Source organism: Ranitomeya variabilis, chromosome 4, assembly GCF_051348905.1.
Source record: "Ranitomeya variabilis isolate aRanVar5 chromosome 4, aRanVar5.hap1, whole genome shotgun sequence".
NCBI lineage: Eukaryota > Metazoa > Chordata > Amphibia > Anura > Dendrobatidae > Ranitomeya > Ranitomeya variabilis.
The window spans coordinates 736,884,935-736,909,018 of NC_135235.1; the positions used below are offsets into that span (position 1 = coordinate 736,884,935).

General features: G+C 46.4%; 1 protein-coding gene and 20 non-coding genes across 20 annotated transcripts; all 21 read left to right on the forward strand.

Moving 5' to 3' along the window:
• Positions 1–24,084, forward strand: part of LOC143768002 (uncharacterized) — a 579,067-nt gene that overhangs the window by 481,648 nt on the left and 73,335 nt on the right.
• Positions 942–1,136, forward strand: LOC143771057 (U2 spliceosomal RNA). The gene has a single exon (XR_013214953.1). It is a non-coding gene; the product is annotated as a U2 spliceosomal RNA (small nuclear RNA).
• Positions 2,140–2,334, forward strand: LOC143771058 (U2 spliceosomal RNA). Its single transcript, XR_013214954.1, has one exon. It is a non-coding gene; the product is annotated as a U2 spliceosomal RNA (small nuclear RNA).
• LOC143771059 (U2 spliceosomal RNA) lies at positions 3,338–3,532 on the forward strand. Its single transcript, XR_013214955.1, has one exon. It is a non-coding gene; the product is annotated as a U2 spliceosomal RNA (small nuclear RNA).
• Positions 4,536–4,730, forward strand: LOC143771060 (U2 spliceosomal RNA). The gene has a single exon (XR_013214956.1). It is a non-coding gene; the product is annotated as a U2 spliceosomal RNA (small nuclear RNA).
• Positions 5,734–5,928, forward strand: LOC143771061 (U2 spliceosomal RNA). The gene has a single exon (XR_013214957.1). It is a non-coding gene; the product is annotated as a U2 spliceosomal RNA (small nuclear RNA).
• LOC143771062 (U2 spliceosomal RNA) lies at positions 6,932–7,126 on the forward strand. Its single transcript, XR_013214958.1, has one exon. It is a non-coding gene; the product is annotated as a U2 spliceosomal RNA (small nuclear RNA).
• LOC143771063 (U2 spliceosomal RNA) lies at positions 8,130–8,324 on the forward strand. Its single transcript, XR_013214959.1, has one exon. It is a non-coding gene; the product is annotated as a U2 spliceosomal RNA (small nuclear RNA).
• On the forward strand, positions 9,328–9,522 carry LOC143771064 (U2 spliceosomal RNA). Its single transcript, XR_013214960.1, has one exon. It is a non-coding gene; the product is annotated as a U2 spliceosomal RNA (small nuclear RNA).
• On the forward strand, positions 10,526–10,720 carry LOC143771065 (U2 spliceosomal RNA). Its single transcript, XR_013214961.1, has one exon. It is a non-coding gene; the product is annotated as a U2 spliceosomal RNA (small nuclear RNA).
• On the forward strand, positions 11,724–11,918 carry LOC143771066 (U2 spliceosomal RNA). The gene has a single exon (XR_013214962.1). It is a non-coding gene; the product is annotated as a U2 spliceosomal RNA (small nuclear RNA).
• LOC143771067 (U2 spliceosomal RNA) lies at positions 12,922–13,116 on the forward strand. The gene has a single exon (XR_013214963.1). It is a non-coding gene; the product is annotated as a U2 spliceosomal RNA (small nuclear RNA).
• LOC143771068 (U2 spliceosomal RNA) lies at positions 14,120–14,314 on the forward strand. The gene has a single exon (XR_013214964.1). It is a non-coding gene; the product is annotated as a U2 spliceosomal RNA (small nuclear RNA).
• Positions 15,318–15,512, forward strand: LOC143771069 (U2 spliceosomal RNA). The gene has a single exon (XR_013214965.1). It is a non-coding gene; the product is annotated as a U2 spliceosomal RNA (small nuclear RNA).
• LOC143771070 (U2 spliceosomal RNA) lies at positions 16,516–16,710 on the forward strand. Its single transcript, XR_013214966.1, has one exon. It is a non-coding gene; the product is annotated as a U2 spliceosomal RNA (small nuclear RNA).
• On the forward strand, positions 17,714–17,908 carry LOC143771071 (U2 spliceosomal RNA). The gene has a single exon (XR_013214967.1). It is a non-coding gene; the product is annotated as a U2 spliceosomal RNA (small nuclear RNA).
• On the forward strand, positions 18,912–19,106 carry LOC143771072 (U2 spliceosomal RNA). The gene has a single exon (XR_013214968.1). It is a non-coding gene; the product is annotated as a U2 spliceosomal RNA (small nuclear RNA).
• On the forward strand, positions 20,110–20,304 carry LOC143771073 (U2 spliceosomal RNA). The gene has a single exon (XR_013214969.1). It is a non-coding gene; the product is annotated as a U2 spliceosomal RNA (small nuclear RNA).
• On the forward strand, positions 21,308–21,502 carry LOC143771074 (U2 spliceosomal RNA). Its single transcript, XR_013214970.1, has one exon. It is a non-coding gene; the product is annotated as a U2 spliceosomal RNA (small nuclear RNA).
• LOC143771075 (U2 spliceosomal RNA) lies at positions 22,506–22,700 on the forward strand. The gene has a single exon (XR_013214971.1). It is a non-coding gene; the product is annotated as a U2 spliceosomal RNA (small nuclear RNA).
• LOC143771077 (U2 spliceosomal RNA) lies at positions 23,704–23,898 on the forward strand. The gene has a single exon (XR_013214972.1). It is a non-coding gene; the product is annotated as a U2 spliceosomal RNA (small nuclear RNA).

A 24,084-nucleotide genomic window follows, 5' to 3' on the forward strand; every position in this document is an offset into this window, starting at 1 on the left:
TAACCCTTTATGGGAATTCGTTTCAGGGTCAAAAAAGCACATTTCTCATGCCAAATGTAACGTTTTGCTTGATTTCTCCTGGCCAATTGCAACATTTGGTGTGCCTTGCCTGGTCTGGCCTGGCCTTGCTGCTTTCCCCTATGTATGTCACACATTGCATTGCAATCAATCAATCAATCAATCAATCAATCGATTTGTCTTTACTGGTTGCTGCAACAGGTGTGCTAAGATGTAGGCCTGTATTAGGCCTGCCTTTGTAACAGTGTTGCAAATAGACTGTGCCATCTACCAAATTAGGCCCCTGCTGCTGTCAGTACTTGGTGGCGTTTCAATTGAAGTATCCAAGGAGTAGTTCTGCCATACCTACCTACTGCATTTTTGTGACCGACCGCATGAATTCTTTTTGGAAACATTGTCTCCCTCTTGTGGACCACCGACTTTTCAATGTGGTGTATTATATGCATTTTTTTTTAAAAAAAAAAAGAAATAAGTTACAATGGTGCCTGTGCTGATCTTCTTCAATATGCTTGCTTGTCTTGTTCATCTACACCTGTGTGAGGAGTATTCTAATGCTTTTTCACCAACCAGGTGCGCTGCCTGCAGTAGATAGAATCTTAGCCCGAAACATTCATGTGCTGTCACAATGGGGCTGGAGGGTGTGGTCAAAGTAGGTAGGCGTAGTTATGCAGATTCAAAACGCGTTCTGCACCGCTTCAACGAACACACACAGACACACACCCACCCACCTACCTACCCCCCCACACAGCCACCTACCCCCCCACACAGCCACCTACCCCCCCACACACCCACACCAGAACTGTCATTGAGAATACACCCAGAGTTTCTGAAAATGTCTTCCCTGCCGCAATCTTTTGCTAGGTCTCCACAATGGGTGTCGGTTGTAGGCCTTGGTGCGGCTCACGTGGCACAGCGTGCTCAGTATCGCTTCTCGGCCTCCTCATGGCTAAGATCAAAGTGTAGTATCTGTTCTTATCAGTTTAATATCTGATACGTCCCCTATGTGGGGACCATATATTAAATGGCTTTTTGGAACGGGGAGCTGGACTTGGAGCTTGCTCTGTCCACTCCACGCATTGACCCGTTACTGCAGTATCTCCGGGACCAGTGCAAACTTTCTCTGATCCGGTTTCTAAAAACAGAATGAATTGAAATCAGCCAGCACGAGCAAGTTGTCCTTTAACCCTTTATGGGAATTCGTTTCAGGGTCAAAAAAGCACATTTCTCATGCCAAATGTAACGTTTTGCTTGATTTCTCCTGGCCAATTGCAACATTTGGTGTGCCTTGCCTGGTCTGGCCTGGCCTTGCTGCTTTCCCCTATGTATGTCACACATTGCATTGCAATCAATCAATCAATCAATCAATCAATCGATTTGTCTTTACTGGTTGCTGCAACAGGTGTGCTAAGATGTAGGCCTGTATTAGGCCTGCCTTTGTAACAGTGTTGCAAATAGACTGTGCCATCTACCAAATTAGGCCCCTGCTGCTGTCAGTACTTGGTGGCGTTTCAATTGAAGTATCCAAGGAGTAGTTCTGCCATACCTACCTACTGCATTTTTGTGACCGACCGCATGAATTCTTTTTGGAAACATTGTCTCCCTCTTGTGGACCACCGACTTTTCAATGTGGTGTATTATATGCATTTTTTTTTAAAAAAAAAAAGAAATAAGTTACAATGGTGCCTGTGCTGATCTTCTTCAATATGCTTGCTTGTCTTGTTCATCTACACCTGTGTGAGGAGTATTCTAATGCTTTTTCACCAACCAGGTGCGCTGCCTGCAGTAGATAGAATCTTAGCCCGAAACATTCATGTGCTGTCACAATGGGGCTGGAGGGTGTGGTCAAAGTAGGTAGGCGTAGTTATGCAGATTCAAAACGCGTTCTGCACCGCTTCAACGAACACACACAGACACACACCCACCCACCTACCTACCCCCCCACACAGCCACCTACCCCCCCACACAGCCACCTACCCCCCCACACACCCACACCAGAACTGTCATTGAGAATACACCCAGAGTTTCTGAAAATGTCTTCCCTGCCGCAATCTTTTGCTAGGTCTCCACAATGGGTGTCGGTTGTAGGCCTTGGTGCGGCTCACGTGGCACAGCGTGCTCAGTATCGCTTCTCGGCCTCCTCATGGCTAAGATCAAAGTGTAGTATCTGTTCTTATCAGTTTAATATCTGATACGTCCCCTATGTGGGGACCATATATTAAATGGCTTTTTGGAACGGGGAGCTGGACTTGGAGCTTGCTCTGTCCACTCCACGCATTGACCCGTTACTGCAGTATCTCCGGGACCAGTGCAAACTTTCTCTGATCCGGTTTCTAAAAACAGAATGAATTGAAATCAGCCAGCACGAGCAAGTTGTCCTTTAACCCTTTATGGGAATTCGTTTCAGGGTCAAAAAAGCACATTTCTCATGCCAAATGTAACGTTTTGCTTGATTTCTCCTGGCCAATTGCAACATTTGGTGTGCCTTGCCTGGTCTGGCCTGGCCTTGCTGCTTTCCCCTATGTATGTCACACATTGCATTGCAATCAATCAATCAATCAATCAATCAATCGATTTGTCTTTACTGGTTGCTGCAACAGGTGTGCTAAGATGTAGGCCTGTATTAGGCCTGCCTTTGTAACAGTGTTGCAAATAGACTGTGCCATCTACCAAATTAGGCCCCTGCTGCTGTCAGTACTTGGTGGCGTTTCAATTGAAGTATCCAAGGAGTAGTTCTGCCATACCTACCTACTGCATTTTTGTGACCGACCGCATGAATTCTTTTTGGAAACATTGTCTCCCTCTTGTGGACCACCGACTTTTCAATGTGGTGTATTATATGCATTTTTTTTTTAAAAAAAAAAGAAATAAGTTACAATGGTGCCTGTGCTGATCTTCTTCAATATGCTTGCTTGTCTTGTTCATCTACACCTGTGTGAGGAGTATTCTAATGCTTTTTCACCAACCAGGTGCGCTGCCTGCAGTAGATAGAATCTTAGCCCGAAACATTCATGTGCTGTCACAATGGGGCTGGAGGGTGTGGTCAAAGTAGGTAGGCGTAGTTATGCAGATTCAAAACGCGTTCTGCACCGCTTCAACGAACACACACAGACACACACCCACCCACCTACCTACCCCCCCACACAGCCACCTACCCCCCCACACAGCCACCTACCCCCCCACACACCCACACCAGAACTGTCATTGAGAATACACCCAGAGTTTCTGAAAATGTCTTCCCTGCCGCAATCTTTTGCTAGGTCTCCACAATGGGTGTCGGTTGTAGGCCTTGGTGCGGCTCACGTGGCACAGCGTGCTCAGTATCGCTTCTCGGCCTCCTCATGGCTAAGATCAAAGTGTAGTATCTGTTCTTATCAGTTTAATATCTGATACGTCCCCTATGTGGGGACCATATATTAAATGGCTTTTTGGAACGGGGAGCTGGACTTGGAGCTTGCTCTGTCCACTCCACGCATTGACCCGTTACTGCAGTATCTCCGGGACCAGTGCAAACTTTCTCTGATCCGGTTTCTAAAAACAGAATGAATTGAAATCAGCCAGCACGAGCAAGTTGTCCTTTAACCCTTTATGGGAATTCGTTTCAGGGTCAAAAAAGCACATTTCTCATGCCAAATGTAACGTTTTGCTTGATTTCTCCTGGCCAATTGCAACATTTGGTGTGCCTTGCCTGGTCTGGCCTGGCCTTGCTGCTTTCCCCTATGTATGTCACACATTGCATTGCAATCAATCAATCAATCAATCAATCAATCGATTTGTCTTTACTGGTTGCTGCAACAGGTGTGCTAAGATGTAGGCCTGTATTAGGCCTGCCTTTGTAACAGTGTTGCAAATAGACTGTGCCATCTACCAAATTAGGCCCCTGCTGCTGTCAGTACTTGGTGGCGTTTCAATTGAAGTATCCAAGGAGTAGTTCTGCCATACCTACCTACTGCATTTTTGTGACCGACCGCATGAATTCTTTTTGGAAACATTGTCTCCCTCTTGTGGACCACCGACTTTTCAATGTGGTGTATTATATGCATTTTTTTTTAAAAAAAAAAAGAAATAAGTTACAATGGTGCCTGTGCTGATCTTCTTCAATATGCTTGCTTGTCTTGTTCATCTACACCTGTGTGAGGAGTATTCTAATGCTTTTTCACCAACCAGGTGCGCTGCCTGCAGTAGATAGAATCTTAGCCCGAAACATTCATGTGCTGTCACAATGGGGCTGGAGGGTGTGGTCAAAGTAGGTAGGCGTAGTTATGCAGATTCAAAACGCGTTCTGCACCGCTTCAACGAACACACACAGACACACACCCACCCACCTACCTACCCCCCCACACAGCCACCTACCCCCCCACACAGCCACCTACCCCCCCACACACCCACACCAGAACTGTCATTGAGAATACACCCAGAGTTTCTGAAAATGTCTTCCCTGCCGCAATCTTTTGCTAGGTCTCCACAATGGGTGTCGGTTGTAGGCCTTGGTGCGGCTCACGTGGCACAGCGTGCTCAGTATCGCTTCTCGGCCTCCTCATGGCTAAGATCAAAGTGTAGTATCTGTTCTTATCAGTTTAATATCTGATACGTCCCCTATGTGGGGACCATATATTAAATGGCTTTTTGGAACGGGGAGCTGGACTTGGAGCTTGCTCTGTCCACTCCACGCATTGACCCGTTACTGCAGTATCTCCGGGACCAGTGCAAACTTTCTCTGATCCGGTTTCTAAAAACAGAATGAATTGAAATCAGCCAGCACGAGCAAGTTGTCCTTTAACCCTTTATGGGAATTCGTTTCAGGGTCAAAAAAGCACATTTCTCATGCCAAATGTAACGTTTTGCTTGATTTCTCCTGGCCAATTGCAACATTTGGTGTGCCTTGCCTGGTCTGGCCTGGCCTTGCTGCTTTCCCCTATGTATGTCACACATTGCATTGCAATCAATCAATCAATCAATCAATCAATCGATTTGTCTTTACTGGTTGCTGCAACAGGTGTGCTAAGATGTAGGCCTGTATTAGGCCTGCCTTTGTAACAGTGTTGCAAATAGACTGTGCCATCTACCAAATTAGGCCCCTGCTGCTGTCAGTACTTGGTGGCGTTTCAATTGAAGTATCCAAGGAGTAGTTCTGCCATACCTACCTACTGCATTTTTGTGACCGACCGCATGAATTCTTTTTGGAAACATTGTCTCCCTCTTGTGGACCACCGACTTTTCAATGTGGTGTATTATATGCATTTTTTTTTTAAAAAAAAAAGAAATAAGTTACAATGGTGCCTGTGCTGATCTTCTTCAATATGCTTGCTTGTCTTGTTCATCTACACCTGTGTGAGGAGTATTCTAATGCTTTTTCACCAACCAGGTGCGCTGCCTGCAGTAGATAGAATCTTAGCCCGAAACATTCATGTGCTGTCACAATGGGGCTGGAGGGTGTGGTCAAAGTAGGTAGGCGTAGTTATGCAGATTCAAAACGCGTTCTGCACCGCTTCAACGAACACACACAGACACACACCCACCCACCTACCTACCCCCCCACACAGCCACCTACCCCCCCACACAGCCACCTACCCCCCCACACACCCACACCAGAACTGTCATTGAGAATACACCCAGAGTTTCTGAAAATGTCTTCCCTGCCGCAATCTTTTGCTAGGTCTCCACAATGGGTGTCGGTTGTAGGCCTTGGTGCGGCTCACGTGGCACAGCGTGCTCAGTATCGCTTCTCGGCCTCCTCATGGCTAAGATCAAAGTGTAGTATCTGTTCTTATCAGTTTAATATCTGATACGTCCCCTATGTGGGGACCATATATTAAATGGCTTTTTGGAACGGGGAGCTGGACTTGGAGCTTGCTCTGTCCACTCCACGCATTGACCCGTTACTGCAGTATCTCCGGGACCAGTGCAAACTTTCTCTGATCCGGTTTCTAAAAACAGAATGAATTGAAATCAGCCAGCACGAGCAAGTTGTCCTTTAACCCTTTATGGGAATTCGTTTCAGGGTCAAAAAAGCACATTTCTCATGCCAAATGTAACGTTTTGCTTGATTTCTCCTGGCCAATTGCAACATTTGGTGTGCCTTGCCTGGTCTGGCCTGGCCTTGCTGCTTTCCCCTATGTATGTCACACATTGCATTGCAATCAATCAATCAATCAATCAATCAATCGATTTGTCTTTACTGGTTGCTGCAACAGGTGTGCTAAGATGTAGGCCTGTATTAGGCCTGCCTTTGTAACAGTGTTGCAAATAGACTGTGCCATCTACCAAATTAGGCCCCTGCTGCTGTCAGTACTTGGTGGCGTTTCAATTGAAGTATCCAAGGAGTAGTTCTGCCATACCTACCTACTGCATTTTTGTGACCGACCGCATGAATTCTTTTTGGAAACATTGTCTCCCTCTTGTGGACCACCGACTTTTCAATGTGGTGTATTATATGCATTTTTTTTAAAAAAAAAAAAGAAATAAGTTACAATGGTGCCTGTGCTGATCTTCTTCAATATGCTTGCTTGTCTTGTTCATCTACACCTGTGTGAGGAGTATTCTAATGCTTTTTCACCAACCAGGTGCGCTGCCTGCAGTAGATAGAATCTTAGCCCGAAACATTCATGTGCTGTCACAATGGGGCTGGAGGGTGTGGTCAAAGTAGGTAGGCGTAGTTATGCAGATTCAAAACGCGTTCTGCACCGCTTCAACGAACACACACAGACACACACCCACCCACCTACCTACCCCCCCACACAGCCACCTACCCCCCCACACAGCCACCTACCCCCCCACACACCCACACCAGAACTGTCATTGAGAATACACCCAGAGTTTCTGAAAATGTCTTCCCTGCCGCAATCTTTTGCTAGGTCTCCACAATGGGTGTCGGTTGTAGGCCTTGGTGCGGCTCACGTGGCACAGCGTGCTCAGTATCGCTTCTCGGCCTCCTCATGGCTAAGATCAAAGTGTAGTATCTGTTCTTATCAGTTTAATATCTGATACGTCCCCTATGTGGGGACCATATATTAAATGGCTTTTTGGAACGGGGAGCTGGACTTGGAGCTTGCTCTGTCCACTCCACGCATTGACCCGTTACTGCAGTATCTCCGGGACCAGTGCAAACTTTCTCTGATCCGGTTTCTAAAAACAGAATGAATTGAAATCAGCCAGCACGAGCAAGTTGTCCTTTAACCCTTTATGGGAATTCGTTTCAGGGTCAAAAAAGCACATTTCTCATGCCAAATGTAACGTTTTGCTTGATTTCTCCTGGCCAATTGCAACATTTGGTGTGCCTTGCCTGGTCTGGCCTGGCCTTGCTGCTTTCCCCTATGTATGTCACACATTGCATTGCAATCAATCAATCAATCAATCAATCAATCGATTTGTCTTTACTGGTTGCTGCAACAGGTGTGCTAAGATGTAGGCCTGTATTAGGCCTGCCTTTGTAACAGTGTTGCAAATAGACTGTGCCATCTACCAAATTAGGCCCCTGCTGCTGTCAGTACTTGGTGGCGTTTCAATTGAAGTATCCAAGGAGTAGTTCTGCCATACCTACCTACTGCATTTTTGTGACCGACCGCATGAATTCTTTTTGGAAACATTGTCTCCCTCTTGTGGACCACCGACTTTTCAATGTGGTGTATTATATGCATTTTTTTTTTAAAAAAAAAAGAAATAAGTTACAATGGTGCCTGTGCTGATCTTCTTCAATATGCTTGCTTGTCTTGTTCATCTACACCTGTGTGAGGAGTATTCTAATGCTTTTTCACCAACCAGGTGCGCTGCCTGCAGTAGATAGAATCTTAGCCCGAAACATTCATGTGCTGTCACAATGGGGCTGGAGGGTGTGGTCAAAGTAGGTAGGCGTAGTTATGCAGATTCAAAACGCGTTCTGCACCGCTTCAACGAACACACACAGACACACACCCACCCACCTACCTACCCCCCCACACAGCCACCTACCCCCCCACACAGCCACCTACCCCCCCACACACCCACACCAGAACTGTCATTGAGAATACACCCAGAGTTTCTGAAAATGTCTTCCCTGCCGCAATCTTTTGCTAGGTCTCCACAATGGGTGTCGGTTGTAGGCCTTGGTGCGGCTCACGTGGCACAGCGTGCTCAGTATCGCTTCTCGGCCTCCTCATGGCTAAGATCAAAGTGTAGTATCTGTTCTTATCAGTTTAATATCTGATACGTCCCCTATGTGGGGACCATATATTAAATGGCTTTTTGGAACGGGGAGCTGGACTTGGAGCTTGCTCTGTCCACTCCACGCATTGACCCGTTACTGCAGTATCTCCGGGACCAGTGCAAACTTTCTCTGATCCGGTTTCTAAAAACAGAATGAATTGAAATCAGCCAGCACGAGCAAGTTGTCCTTTAACCCTTTATGGGAATTCGTTTCAGGGTCAAAAAAGCACATTTCTCATGCCAAATGTAACGTTTTGCTTGATTTCTCCTGGCCAATTGCAACATTTGGTGTGCCTTGCCTGGTCTGGCCTGGCCTTGCTGCTTTCCCCTATGTATGTCACACATTGCATTGCAATCAATCAATCAATCAATCAATCAATCGATTTGTCTTTACTGGTTGCTGCAACAGGTGTGCTAAGATGTAGGCCTGTATTAGGCCTGCCTTTGTAACAGTGTTGCAAATAGACTGTGCCATCTACCAAATTAGGCCCCTGCTGCTGTCAGTACTTGGTGGCGTTTCAATTGAAGTATCCAAGGAGTAGTTCTGCCATACCTACCTACTGCATTTTTGTGACCGACCGCATGAATTCTTTTTGGAAACATTGTCTCCCTCTTGTGGACCACCGACTTTTCAATGTGGTGTATTATATGCATTTTTTTTTAAAAAAAAAAAGAAATAAGTTACAATGGTGCCTGTGCTGATCTTCTTCAATATGCTTGCTTGTCTTGTTCATCTACACCTGTGTGAGGAGTATTCTAATGCTTTTTCACCAACCAGGTGCGCTGCCTGCAGTAGATAGAATCTTAGCCCGAAACATTCATGTGCTGTCACAATGGGGCTGGAGGGTGTGGTCAAAGTAGGTAGGCGTAGTTATGCAGATTCAAAACGCGTTCTGCACCGCTTCAACGAACACACACAGACACACACCCACCCACCTACCTACCCCCCCACACAGCCACCTACCCCCCCACACAGCCACCTACCCCCCCACACACCCACACCAGAACTGTCATTGAGAATACACCCAGAGTTTCTGAAAATGTCTTCCCTGCCGCAATCTTTTGCTAGGTCTCCACAATGGGTGTCGGTTGTAGGCCTTGGTGCGGCTCACGTGGCACAGCGTGCTCAGTATCGCTTCTCGGCCTCCTCATGGCTAAGATCAAAGTGTAGTATCTGTTCTTATCAGTTTAATATCTGATACGTCCCCTATGTGGGGACCATATATTAAATGGCTTTTTGGAACGGGGAGCTGGACTTGGAGCTTGCTCTGTCCACTCCACGCATTGACCCGTTACTGCAGTATCTCCGGGACCAGTGCAAACTTTCTCTGATCCGGTTTCTAAAAACAGAATGAATTGAAATCAGCCAGCACGAGCAAGTTGTCCTTTAACCCTTTATGGGAATTCGTTTCAGGGTCAAAAAAGCACATTTCTCATGCCAAATGTAACGTTTTGCTTGATTTCTCCTGGCCAATTGCAACATTTGGTGTGCCTTGCCTGGTCTGGCCTGGCCTTGCTGCTTTCCCCTATGTATGTCACACATTGCATTGCAATCAATCAATCAATCAATCAATCAATCGATTTGTCTTTACTGGTTGCTGCAACAGGTGTGCTAAGATGTAGGCCTGTATTAGGCCTGCCTTTGTAACAGTGTTGCAAATAGACTGTGCCATCTACCAAATTAGGCCCCTGCTGCTGTCAGTACTTGGTGGCGTTTCAATTGAAGTATCCAAGGAGTAGTTCTGCCATACCTACCTACTGCATTTTTGTGACCGACCGCATGAATTCTTTTTGGAAACATTGTCTCCCTCTTGTGGACCACCGACTTTTCAATGTGGTGTATTATATGCATTTTTTTTAAAAAAAAAAAAGAAATAAGTTACAATGGTGCCTGTGCTGATCTTCTTCAATATGCTTGCTTGTCTTGTTCATCTACACCTGTGTGAGGAGTATTCTAATGCTTTTTCACCAACCAGGTGCGCTGCCTGCAGTAGATAGAATCTTAGCCCGAAACATTCATGTGCTGTCACAATGGGGCTGGAGGGTGTGGTCAAAGTAGGTAGGCGTAGTTATGCAGATTCAAAACGCGTTCTGCACCGCTTCAACGAACACACACAGACACACACCCACCCACCTACCTACCCCCCCACACAGCCACCTACCCCCCCACACAGCCACCTACCCCCCCACACACCCACACCAGAACTGTCATTGAGAATACACCCAGAGTTTCTGAAAATGTCTTCCCTGCCGCAATCTTTTGCTAGGTCTCCACAATGGGTGTCGGTTGTAGGCCTTGGTGCGGCTCACGTGGCACAGCGTGCTCAGTATCGCTTCTCGGCCTCCTCATGGCTAAGATCAAAGTGTAGTATCTGTTCTTATCAGTTTAATATCTGATACGTCCCCTATGTGGGGACCATATATTAAATGGCTTTTTGGAACGGGGAGCTGGACTTGGAGCTTGCTCTGTCCACTCCACGCATTGACCCGTTACTGCAGTATCTCCGGGACCAGTGCAAACTTTCTCTGATCCGGTTTCTAAAAACAGAATGAATTGAAATCAGCCAGCACGAGCAAGTTGTCCTTTAACCCTTTATGGGAATTCGTTTCAGGGTCAAAAAAGCACATTTCTCATGCCAAATGTAACGTTTTGCTTGATTTCTCCTGGCCAATTGCAACATTTGGTGTGCCTTGCCTGGTCTGGCCTGGCCTTGCTGCTTTCCCCTATGTATGTCACACATTGCATTGCAATCAATCAATCAATCAATCAATCAATCGATTTGTCTTTACTGGTTGCTGCAACAGGTGTGCTAAGATGTAGGCCTGTATTAGGCCTGCCTTTGTAACAGTGTTGCAAATAGACTGTGCCATCTACCAAATTAGGCCCCTGCTGCTGTCAGTACTTGGTGGCGTTTCAATTGAAGTATCCAAGGAGTAGTTCTGCCATACCTACCTACTGCATTTTTGTGACCGACCGCATGAATTCTTTTTGGAAACATTGTCTCCCTCTTGTGGACCACCGACTTTTCAATGTGGTGTATTATATGCATTTTTTTTTAAAAAAAAAAAGAAATAAGTTACAATGGTGCCTGTGCTGATCTTCTTCAATATGCTTGCTTGTCTTGTTCATCTACACCTGTGTGAGGAGTATTCTAATGCTTTTTCACCAACCAGGTGCGCTGCCTGCAGTAGATAGAATCTTAGCCCGAAACATTCATGTGCTGTCACAATGGGGCTGGAGGGTGTGGTCAAAGTAGGTAGGCGTAGTTATGCAGATTCAAAACGCGTTCTGCACCGCTTCAACGAACACACACAGACACACACCCACCCACCTACCTACCCCCCCACACAGCCACCTACCCCCCCACACAGCCACCTACCCCCCCACACACCCACACCAGAACTGTCATTGAGAATACACCCAGAGTTTCTGAAAATGTCTTCCCTGCCGCAATCTTTTGCTAGGTCTCCACAATGGGTGTCGGTTGTAGGCCTTGGTGCGGCTCACGTGGCACAGCGTGCTCAGTATCGCTTCTCGGCCTCCTCATGGCTAAGATCAAAGTGTAGTATCTGTTCTTATCAGTTTAATATCTGATACGTCCCCTATGTGGGGACCATATATTAAATGGCTTTTTGGAACGGGGAGCTGGACTTGGAGCTTGCTCTGTCCACTCCACGCATTGACCCGTTACTGCAGTATCTCCGGGACCAGTGCAAACTTTCTCTGATCCGGTTTCTAAAAACAGAATGAATTGAAATCAGCCAGCACGAGCAAGTTGTCCTTTAACCCTTTATGGGAATTCGTTTCAGGGTCAAAAAAGCACATTTCTCATGCCAAATGTAACGTTTTGCTTGATTTCTCCTGGCCAATTGCAACATTTGGTGTGCCTTGCCTGGTCTGGCCTGGCCTTGCTGCTTTCCCCTATGTATGTCACACATTGCATTGCAATCAATCAATCAATCAATCAATCAATCGATTTGTCTTTACTGGTTGCTGCAACAGGTGTGCTAAGATGTAGGCCTGTATTAGGCCTGCCTTTGTAACAGTGTTGCAAATAGACTGTGCCATCTACCAAATTAGGCCCCTGCTGCTGTCAGTACTTGGTGGCGTTTCAATTGAAGTATCCAAGGAGTAGTTCTGCCATACCTACCTACTGCATTTTTGTGACCGACCGCATGAATTCTTTTTGGAAACATTGTCTCCCTCTTGTGGACCACCGACTTTTCAATGTGGTGTATTATATGCATTTTTTTTTAAAAAAAAAAAGAAATAAGTTACAATGGTGCCTGTGCTGATCTTCTTCAATATGCTTGCTTGTCTTGTTCATCTACACCTGTGTGAGGAGTATTCTAATGCTTTTTCACCAACCAGGTGCGCTGCCTGCAGTAGATAGAATCTTAGCCCGAAACATTCATGTGCTGTCACAATGGGGCTGGAGGGTGTGGTCAAAGTAGGTAGGCGTAGTTATGCAGATTCAAAACGCGTTCTGCACCGCTTCAACGAACACACACAGACACACACCCACCCACCTACCTACCCCCCCACACAGCCACCTACCCCCCCACACAGCCACCTACCCCCCCACACACCCACACCAGAACTGTCATTGAGAATACACCCAGAGTTTCTGAAAATGTCTTCCCTGCCGCAATCTTTTGCTAGGTCTCCACAATGGGTGTCGGTTGTAGGCCTTGGTGCGGCTCACGTGGCACAGCGTGCTCAGTATCGCTTCTCGGCCTCCTCATGGCTAAGATCAAAGTGTAGTATCTGTTCTTATCAGTTTAATATCTGATACGTCCCCTATGTGGGGACCATATATTAAATGGCTTTTTGGAACGGGGAGCTGGACTTGGAGCTTGCTCTGTCCACTCCACGCATTGACCCGTTACTGCAGTATCTCCGGGACCAGTGCAAACTTTCTCTGATCCGGTTTCTAAAAACAGAATGAATTGAAATCAGCCAGCACGAGCAAGTTGTCCTTTAACCCTTTATGGGAATTCGTTTCAGGGTCAAAAAAGCACATTTCTCATGCCAAATGTAACGTTTTGCTTGATTTCTCCTGGCCAATTGCAACATTTGGTGTGCCTTGCCTGGTCTGGCCTGGCCTTGCTGCTTTCCCCTATGTATGTCACACATTGCATTGCAATCAATCAATCAATCAATCAATCAATCGATTTGTCTTTACTGGTTGCTGCAACAGGTGTGCTAAGATGTAGGCCTGTATTAGGCCTGCCTTTGTAACAGTGTTGCAAATAGACTGTGCCATCTACCAAATTAGGCCCCTGCTGCTGTCAGTACTTGGTGGCGTTTCAATTGAAGTATCCAAGGAGTAGTTCTGCCATACCTACCTACTGCATTTTTGTGACCGACCGCATGAATTCTTTTTGGAAACATTGTCTCCCTCTTGTGGACCACCGACTTTTCAATGTGGTGTATTATATGCATTTTTTTTTTAAAAAAAAAAGAAATAAGTTACAATGGTGCCTGTGCTGATCTTCTTCAATATGCTTGCTTGTCTTGTTCATCTACACCTGTGTGAGGAGTATTCTAATGCTTTTTCACCAACCAGGTGCGCTGCCTGCAGTAGATAGAATCTTAGCCCGAAACATTCATGTGCTGTCACAATGGGGCTGGAGGGTGTGGTCAAAGTAGGTAGGCGTAGTTATGCAGATTCAAAACGCGTTCTGCACCGCTTCAACGAACACACACAGACACACACCCACCCACCTACCTACCCCCCCACACAGCCACCTACCCCCCCACACAGCCACCTACCCCCCCACACACCCACACCAGAACTGTCATTGAGAATACACCCAGAGTTTCTGAAAATGTCTTCCCTGCCGCAATCTTTTGCTAGGTCTCCACAATGGGTGTCGGTTGTAGGCCTTGGTGCGGCTCACGTGGCACAGCGTGCTCAGTATCGCTTCTCGGCCTCCTCATGGCTAAGATCAAAGTGTAGTATCTGTTCTTATCAGTTTAATATCTGATACGTCCCCTATGTGGGGACCATATATTAAATGGCTTTTTGGAACGGGGAGCTGGACTTGGAGCTTGCTCTGTCCACTCCACGCATTGACCCGTTACTGCAGTATCTCCGGGACCAGTGCAAACTTTCTCTGATCCGGTTTCTAAAAACAGAATGAATTGAAATCAGCCAGCACGAGCAAGTTGTCCTTTAACCCTTTATGGGAATTCGTTTCAGGGTCAAAAAAGCACATTTCTCATGCCAAATGTAACGTTTTGCTTGATTTCTCCTGGCCAATTGCAACATTTGGTGTGCCTTGCCTGGTCTGGCCTGGCCTTGCTGCTTTCCCCTATGTATGTCACACATTGCATTGCAATCAATCAATCAATCAATCAATCAATCGATTTGTCTTTACTGGTTGCTGCAACAGGTGTGCTAAGATGTAGGCCTGTATTAGGCCTGCCTTTGTAACAGTGTTGCAAATAGACTGTGCCATCTACCAAATTAGGCCCCTGCTGCTGTCAGTACTTGGTGGCGTTTCAATTGAAGTATCCAAGGAGTAGTTCTGCCATACCTACCTACTGCATTTTTGTGACCGACCGCATGAATTCTTTTTGGAAACATTGTCTCCCTCTTGTGGACCACCGACTTTTCAATGTGGTGTATTATATGCATTTTTTTTTAAAAAAAAAAAGAAATAAGTTACAATGGTGCCTGTGCTGATCTTCTTCAATATGCTTGCTTGTCTTGTTCATCTACACCTGTGTGAGGAGTATTCTAATGCTTTTTCACCAACCAGGTGCGCTGCCTGCAGTAGATAGAATCTTAGCCCGAAACATTCATGTGCTGTCACAATGGGGCTGGAGGGTGTGGTCAAAGTAGGTAGGCGTAGTTATGCAGATTCAAAACGCGTTCTGCACCGCTTCAACGAACACACACAGACACACACCCACCCACCTACCTACCCCCCCACACAGCCACCTACCCCCCCACACAGCCACCTACCCCCCCACACACCCACACCAGAACTGTCATTGAGAATACACCCAGAGTTTCTGAAAATGTCTTCCCTGCCGCAATCTTTTGCTAGGTCTCCACAATGGGTGTCGGTTGTAGGCCTTGGTGCGGCTCACGTGGCACAGCGTGCTCAGTATCGCTTCTCGGCCTCCTCATGGCTAAGATCAAAGTGTAGTATCTGTTCTTATCAGTTTAATATCTGATACGTCCCCTATGTGGGGACCATATATTAAATGGCTTTTTGGAACGGGGAGCTGGACTTGGAGCTTGCTCTGTCCACTCCACGCATTGACCCGTTACTGCAGTATCTCCGGGACCAGTGCAAACTTTCTCTGATCCGGTTTCTAAAAACAGAATGAATTGAAATCAGCCAGCACGAGCAAGTTGTCCTTTAACCCTTTATGGGAATTCGTTTCAGGGTCAAAAAAGCACATTTCTCATGCCAAATGTAACGTTTTGCTTGATTTCTCCTGGCCAATTGCAACATTTGGTGTGCCTTGCCTGGTCTGGCCTGGCCTTGCTGCTTTCCCCTATGTATGTCACACATTGCATTGCAATCAATCAATCAATCAATCAATCAATCGATTTGTCTTTACTGGTTGCTGCAACAGGTGTGCTAAGATGTAGGCCTGTATTAGGCCTGCCTTTGTAACAGTGTTGCAAATAGACTGTGCCATCTACCAAATTAGGCCCCTGCTGCTGTCAGTACTTGGTGGCGTTTCAATTGAAGTATCCAAGGAGTAGTTCTGCCATACCTACCTACTGCATTTTTGTGACCGACCGCATGAATTCTTTTTGGAAACATTGTCTCCCTCTTGTGGACCACCGACTTTTCAATGTGGTGTATTATATGCATTTTTTTTTAAAAAAAAAAAGAAATAAGTTACAATGGTGCCTGTGCTGATCTTCTTCAATATGCTTGCTTGTCTTGTTCATCTACACCTGTGTGAGGAGTATTCTAATGCTTTTTCACCAACCAGGTGCGCTGCCTGCAGTAGATAGAATCTTAGCCCGAAACATTCATGTGCTGTCACAATGGGGCTGGAGGGTGTGGTCAAAGTAGGTAGGCGTAGTTATGCAGATTCAAAACGCGTTCTGCACCGCTTCAACGAACACACACAGACACACACCCACCCACCTACCTACCCCCCCACACAGCCACCTACCCCCCCACACAGCCACCTACCCCCCCACACACCCACACCAGAACTGTCATTGAGAATACACCCAGAGTTTCTGAAAATGTCTTCCCTGCCGCAATCTTTTGCTAGGTCTCCACAATGGGTGTCGGTTGTAGGCCTTGGTGCGGCTCACGTGGCACAGCGTGCTCAGTATCGCTTCTCGGCCTCCTCATGGCTAAGATCAAAGTGTAGTATCTGTTCTTATCAGTTTAATATCTGATACGTCCCCTATGTGGGGACCATATATTAAATGGCTTTTTGGAACGGGGAGCTGGACTTGGAGCTTGCTCTGTCCACTCCACGCATTGACCCGTTACTGCAGTATCTCCGGGACCAGTGCAAACTTTCTCTGATCCGGTTTCTAAAAACAGAATGAATTGAAATCAGCCAGCACGAGCAAGTTGTCCTTTAACCCTTTATGGGAATTCGTTTCAGGGTCAAAAAAGCACATTTCTCATGCCAAATGTAACGTTTTGCTTGATTTCTCCTGGCCAATTGCAACATTTGGTGTGCCTTGCCTGGTCTGGCCTGGCCTTGCTGCTTTCCCCTATGTATGTCACACATTGCATTGCAATCAATCAATCAATCAATCAATCAATCGATTTGTCTTTACTGGTTGCTGCAACAGGTGTGCTAAGATGTAGGCCTGTATTAGGCCTGCCTTTGTAACAGTGTTGCAAATAGACTGTGCCATCTACCAAATTAGGCCCCTGCTGCTGTCAGTACTTGGTGGCGTTTCAATTGAAGTATCCAAGGAGTAGTTCTGCCATACCTACCTACTGCATTTTTGTGACCGACCGCATGAATTCTTTTTGGAAACATTGTCTCCCTCTTGTGGACCACCGACTTTTCAATGTGGTGTATTATATGCATTTTTTTTAAAAAAAAAAAAGAAATAAGTTACAATGGTGCCTGTGCTGATCTTCTTCAATATGCTTGCTTGTCTTGTTCATCTACACCTGTGTGAGGAGTATTCTAATGCTTTTTCACCAACCAGGTGCGCTGCCTGCAGTAGATAGAATCTTAGCCCGAAACATTCATGTGCTGTCACAATGGGGCTGGAGGGTGTGGTCAAAGTAGGTAGGCGTAGTTATGCAGATTCAAAACGCGTTCTGCACCGCTTCAACGAACACACACAGACACACACCCACCCACCTACCTACCCCCCCACACAGCCACCTACCCCCCCACACAGCCACCTACCCCCCCACACACCCACACCAGAACTGTCATTGAGAATACACCCAGAGTTTCTGAAAATGTCTTCCCTGCCGCAATCTTTTGCTAGGTCTCCACAATGGGTGTCGGTTGTAGGCCTTGGTGCGGCTCACGTGGCACAGCGTGCTCAGTATCGCTTCTCGGCCTCCTCATGGCTAAGATCAAAGTGTAGTATCTGTTCTTATCAGTTTAATATCTGATACGTCCCCTATGTGGGGACCATATATTAAATGGCTTTTTGGAACGGGGAGCTGGACTTGGAGCTTGCTCTGTCCACTCCACGCATTGACCCGTTACTGCAGTATCTCCGGGACCAGTGCAAACTTTCTCTGATCCGGTTTCTAAAAACAGAATGAATTGAAATCAGCCAGCACGAGCAAGTTGTCCTTTAACCCTTTATGGGAATTCGTTTCAGGGTCAAAAAAGCACATTTCTCATGCCAAATGTAACGTTTTGCTTGATTTCTCCTGGCCAATTGCAACATTTGGTGTGCCTTGCCTGGTCTGGCCTGGCCTTGCTGCTTTCCCCTATGTATGTCACACATTGCATTGCAATCAATCAATCAATCAATCAATCAATCGATTTGTCTTTACTGGTTGCTGCAACAGGTGTGCTAAGATGTAGGCCTGTATTAGGCCTGCCTTTGTAACAGTGTTGCAAATAGACTGTGCCATCTACCAAATTAGGCCCCTGCTGCTGTCAGTACTTGGTGGCGTTTCAATTGAAGTATCCAAGGAGTAGTTCTGCCATACCTACCTACTGCATTTTTGTGACCGACCGCATGAATTCTTTTTGGAAACATTGTCTCCCTCTTGTGGACCACCGACTTTTCAATGTGGTGTATTATATGCATTTTTTTTTTAAAAAAAAAAGAAATAAGTTACAATGGTGCCTGTGCTGATCTTCTTCAATATGCTTGCTTGTCTTGTTCATCTACACCTGTGTGAGGAGTATTCTAATGCTTTTTCACCAACCAGGTGCGCTGCCTGCAGTAGATAGAATCTTAGCCCGAAACATTCATGTGCTGTCACAATGGGGCTGGAGGGTGTGGTCAAAGTAGGTAGGCGTAGTTATGCAGATTCAAAACGCGTTCTGCACCGCTTCAACGAACACACACAGACACACACCCACCCACCTACCTACCCCCCCACACAGCCACCTACCCCCCCACACAGCCACCTACCCCCCCACACACCCACACCAGAACTGTCATTGAGAATACACCCAGAGTTTCTGAAAATGTCTTCCCTGCCGCAATCTTTTGCTAGGTCTCCACAATGGGTGTCGGTTGTAGGCCTTGGTGCGGCTCACGTGGCACAGCGTGCTCAGTATCGCTTCTCGGCCTCCTCATGGCTAAGATCAAAGTGTAGTATCTGTTCTTATCAGTTTAATATCTGATACGTCCCCTATGTGGGGACCATATATTAAATGGCTTTTTGGAACGGGGAGCTGGACTTGGAGCTTGCTCTGTCCACTCCACGCATTGACCCGTTACTGCAGTATCTCCGGGACCAGTGCAAACTTTCTCTGATCCGGTTTCTAAAAACAGAATGAATTGAAATCAGCCAGCACGAGCAAGTTGTCCTTTAACCCTTTATGGGAATTCGTTTCAGGGTCAAAAAAGCACATTTCTCATGCCAAATGTAACGTTTTGCTTGATTTCTCCTGGCCAATTGCAACATTTGGTGTGCCTTGCCTGGTCTGGCCTGGCCTTGCTGCTTTCCCCTATGTATGTCACACATTGCATTGCAATCAATCAATCAATCAATCAATCAATCGATTTGTCTTTACTGGTTGCTGCAACAGGTGTGCTAAGATGTAGGCCTGTATTAGGCCTGCCTTTGTAACAGTGTTGCAAATAGACTGTGCCATCTACCAAATTAGGCCCCTGCTGCTGTCAGTACTTGGTGGCGTTTCAATTGAAGTATCCAAGGAGTAGTTCTGCCATACCTACCTACTGCATTTTTGTGACCGACCGCATGAATTCTTTTTGGAAACATTGTCTCCCTCTTGTGGACCACCGACTTTTCAATGTGGTGTATTATATGCATTTTTTTTTTTAAAAAAAAGAAATAAGTTACAATGGTGCCTGTGCTGATCTTCTTCAATATGCTTGCTTGTCTTGTTCCATCTACACCTGTGTGAGGAGTATTCTAATGCTTTTTCACCAACCAGGTGCGCTGCCTGCAGTAGATAGAATCTTAGCCCGAAACATTCATGTGCTGTCACAATGGGGCTGGAGGGTGTGGTCAAAGTAGGTAGGCGTAGTTATGCAGATTCAAAACGCGTTCTGCACCGCTTCAACGAACACACACAGACACACACCCACCCACCTACCTACCCCCCCACACAGCCACCTACCCCCCCACACAGCCACCTACCCCCCCACACACCCACACCAGAACTGTCATTGAGAATACACCCAGAGTTTCTGAAAATGTCTTCCCTGCCGCAATCTTTTGCTAGGTCTCCACAATGGGTGTCGGTTGTAGGCCTTGGTGCGGCTCACGTGGCACAGCGTGCTCAGTATCGCTTCTCGGCCTCCTCATGGCTAAGATCAAAGTGTAGTATCTGTTCTTATCAGTTTAATATCTGATACGTCCCCTATGTGGGGACCATATATTAAATGGCTTTTTGGAACGGGGAGCTGGACTTGGAGCTTGCTCTGTCCACTCCACGCATTGACCCGTTACTGCAGTATCTCCGGGACCAGTGCAAACTTTCTCTGATCCGGTTTCTAAAAACAGAATGAATTGAAATCAGCCAGCACGAGCAAGTTGTCCTTTAACCCTTTATGGGAATTCGTTTCAGGGTCAAAAAAGCACATTTCTCATGCCAAATGTAACGTTTTGCTTGATTTCTCCTGGCCAATTGCAACATTTGGTGTGCCTTGCCTGGTCTGGCCTGGCCTTGCTGCTTTCCCCTATGTATGTCACACATTGCATTGCAATCAATCAATCAATCAATCAATCAATCGATTTGTCTTTACTGGTTGCTGCAACAGGTGTGCTAAGATGTAGGCCTGTATTAGGCCTGCCTTTGTAACAGTGTTGCAAATAGACTGTGCCATCTACCAAATTAGGCCCCTGCTGCTGTCAGTACTTGGTGGCGTTTCAATTGAAGTATCCAAGGAGTAGTTCTGCCATACCTACCTACTGCATTTTTGTGACCGACCGCATGAATTCTTTTTGGAAACATTGTCTCCCTCTTGTGGACCACCGACTTTTCAATGTGGTGTATTATATGCATTTTTTTTTTAAAAAAAAAAGAAATAAGTTACAATGGTGCCTGTGCTGATCTTCTTCAATATGCTTGCTTGTCTTGTTCATCTACACCTGTGTGAGGAGTATTCTAATGCTTTTTCACCAACCAGGTGCGCTGCCTGCAGTAGATAGAATCTTAGCCCGAAACATTCATGTGCTGTCACAATGGGGCTGGAGGGTGTGGTCAAAGTAGGTAGGCGTAGTTATGCAGATTCAAAACGCGTTCTGCACCGCTTCAACGAACACACACAGACACACACCCACCCACCTACCTACCCCCCCACACAGCCACCTACCCCCCCACACAGCCACCTACCCCCCCACACACCCACACCAGAACTGTCATTGAGAATACACCCAGAGTTTCTGAAAATGTCTTCCCTGCCGCAATCTTTTGCTAGGTCTCCACAATGGGTGTCGGTTGTAGGCCTTGGTGCGGCTCACGTGGCACAGCGTGCTCAGTATCGCTTCTCGGCCTCCTCATGGCTAAGATCAAAGTGTAGTATCTGTTCTTATCAGTTTAATATCTGATACGTCCCCTATGTGGGGACCATATATTAAATGGCTTTTTGGAACGGGGAGCTGGACTTGGAGCTTGCTCTGTCCACTCCACGCATTGACCCGTTACTGCAGTATCTCCGGGACCAGTGCAAACTTTCTCTGATCCGGTTTCTAAAAACAGAATGAATTGAAATCAGCCAGCACGAGCAAGTTGTCCTTTAACCCTTTATGGGAATTCGTTTCAGGGTCAAAAAAGCACATTTCTCATGCCAAATGTAACGTTTTGCTTGATTTCTCCTGGCCAATTGCAACATTTGGTGTGCCTTGCCTGGTCTGGCCTGGCCTTGCTGCTTTCCCCTATGTATGTCACACATTGCATTGCAATCAATCAATCAATCAATCAATCAATCGATTTGTCTTTACTGGTTGCTGCAACAGGTGTGCTAAGATGTAGGCCTGTATTAGGCCTGCCTTTGTAACAGTGTTGCAAATAGACTGTGCCATCTACCAAATTAGGCCCCTGCTGCTGTCAGTACTTGGTGGCGTTTCAATTGAAGTATCCAAGGAGTAGTTCTGCCATACCTACCTACTGCATTTTTGTGACCGACCGCATGAATTCTTTTTGGAAACATTGTCTCCCTCTTGTGGACCACCGACTTTTCAATGTGGTGTATTATATGCATTTTTTTTTAAAAAAAAAAAGAAATAAGTTACAATGGTGCCTGTGCTGATCTTCTTCAATATGCTTGCTTGTCTTGTTCATCTACACCTGTGTGAGGAGTATTCTAATGCTTTTTCACCAACCAGGTGCGCTGCCTGCAGTAGATAGAATCTTAGCCCGAAACATTCATGTGCTGTCACAATGGGGCTGGAGGGTGTGGTCAAAGTAGGTAGGCGTAGTTATGCAGATTCAAAACGCGTTCTGCACCGCTTCAACGAACACACACAGACACACACCCACCCACCTACCTACCCCCCCACACAGCCACCTACCCCCCCACACAGCCACCTACCCCCCCACACACCCACACCAGAACTGTCATTGAGAATACACCCAGAGTTTCTGAAAATGTCTTCCCTGCCGCAATCTTTTGCTAGGTCTCCACAATGGGTGTCGGTTGTAGGCCTTGGTGCGGCTCACGTGGCACAGCGTGCTCAGTATCGCTTCTCGGCCTCCTCATGGCTAAGATCAAAGTGTAGTATCTGTTCTTATCAGTTTAATATCTGATACGTCCCCTATGTGGGGACCATATATTAAATGGCTTTTTGGAACGGGGAGCTGGACTTGGAGCTTGCTCTGTCCACTCCACGCATTGACCCGTTACTGCAGTATCTCCGGGACCAGTGCAAACTTTCTCTGATCCGGTTTCTAAAAACAGAATGAATTGAAATCAGCCAGCACGAGCAAGTTGTCCTTTAACCCTTTATGGGAATTCGTTTCAGGGTCAAAAAAGCACATTTCTCATGCCAAATGTAACGTTTTGCTTGATTTCTCCTGGCCAATTGCAACATTTGGTGTGCCTTGCCTGGTCTGGCCTGGCCTTGCTGCTTTCCCCTATGTATGTCACACATTGCATTGCAATCAATCAATCAATCAATCAATCAATCGATTTGTCTTTACTGGTTGCTGCAACAGGTGTGCTAAGATGTAGGCCTGTATTAGGCCTGCCTTTGTAACAGTGTTGCAAATAGACTGTGCCATCTACCAAATTAGGCCCCTGCTGCTGTCAGTACTTGGTGGCGTTTCAATTGAAGTATCCAAGGAGTAGTTCTGCCATACCTACCTACTGCATTTTTGTGACCGACCGCATGAATTCTTTTTGGAAACATTGTCTCCCTCTTGTGGACCACCGACTTTTCAATGTGGTGTATTATATGCATTTTTTTTTAAAAAAAAAAAGAAATAAGTTACAATGGTGCCTGTGCTGATCTTCTTCAATATGCTTGCTTGTCTTGTTCATCTACACCTGTGTGAGGAGTATTCTAATGCTTTTTCACCAACCAGGTGCGCTGCCTGCAGTAGATAGAATCTTAGCCCGAAACATTCATGTGCTGTCACAATGGGGCTGGAGGGTGTGGTCAAAGTAGGTAGGCGTAGTTATGCAGATTCAAAACGCGTTCTGCACCGCTTCAACGAACACACACAGACACACACCCACCCACCTACCTACCCCCCCACACAGCCACCTACCCCCCCACACAGCCACCTACCCCCCCACACACCCACACCAGAACTGTCATTGAGAATACACCCAGAGTTTCTGAAAATGTCTTCCCTGCCGCAATCTTTTGCTAGGTCTCCACAATGGGTGTCGGTTGTAGGCCTTGGTGCGGCTCACGTGGCACAGCGTGCTCAGTATCGCTTCTCGGCCTCCTCATGGCTAAGATCAAAGTGTAGTATCTGTTCTTATCAGTTTAATATCTGATACGTCCCCTATGTGGGGACCATATATTAAATGGCTTTTTGGAACGGGGAGCTGGACTTGGAGCTTGCTCTGTCCACTCCACGCATTGACCCGTTACTGCAGTATCTCCGGGACCAGTGCAAACTTTCTCTGATCCGGTTTCTAAAAACAGAATGAATTGAAATCAGCCAGCACGAGCAAGTTGTCCTTTAACCCTTTATGGGAATTCGTTTCAGGGTCAAAAAAGCACATTTCTCATGCCAAATGTAACGTTTTGCTTGATTTCTCCTGGCCAATTGCAACATTTGGTGTGCCTTGCCTGGTCTGGCCTGGC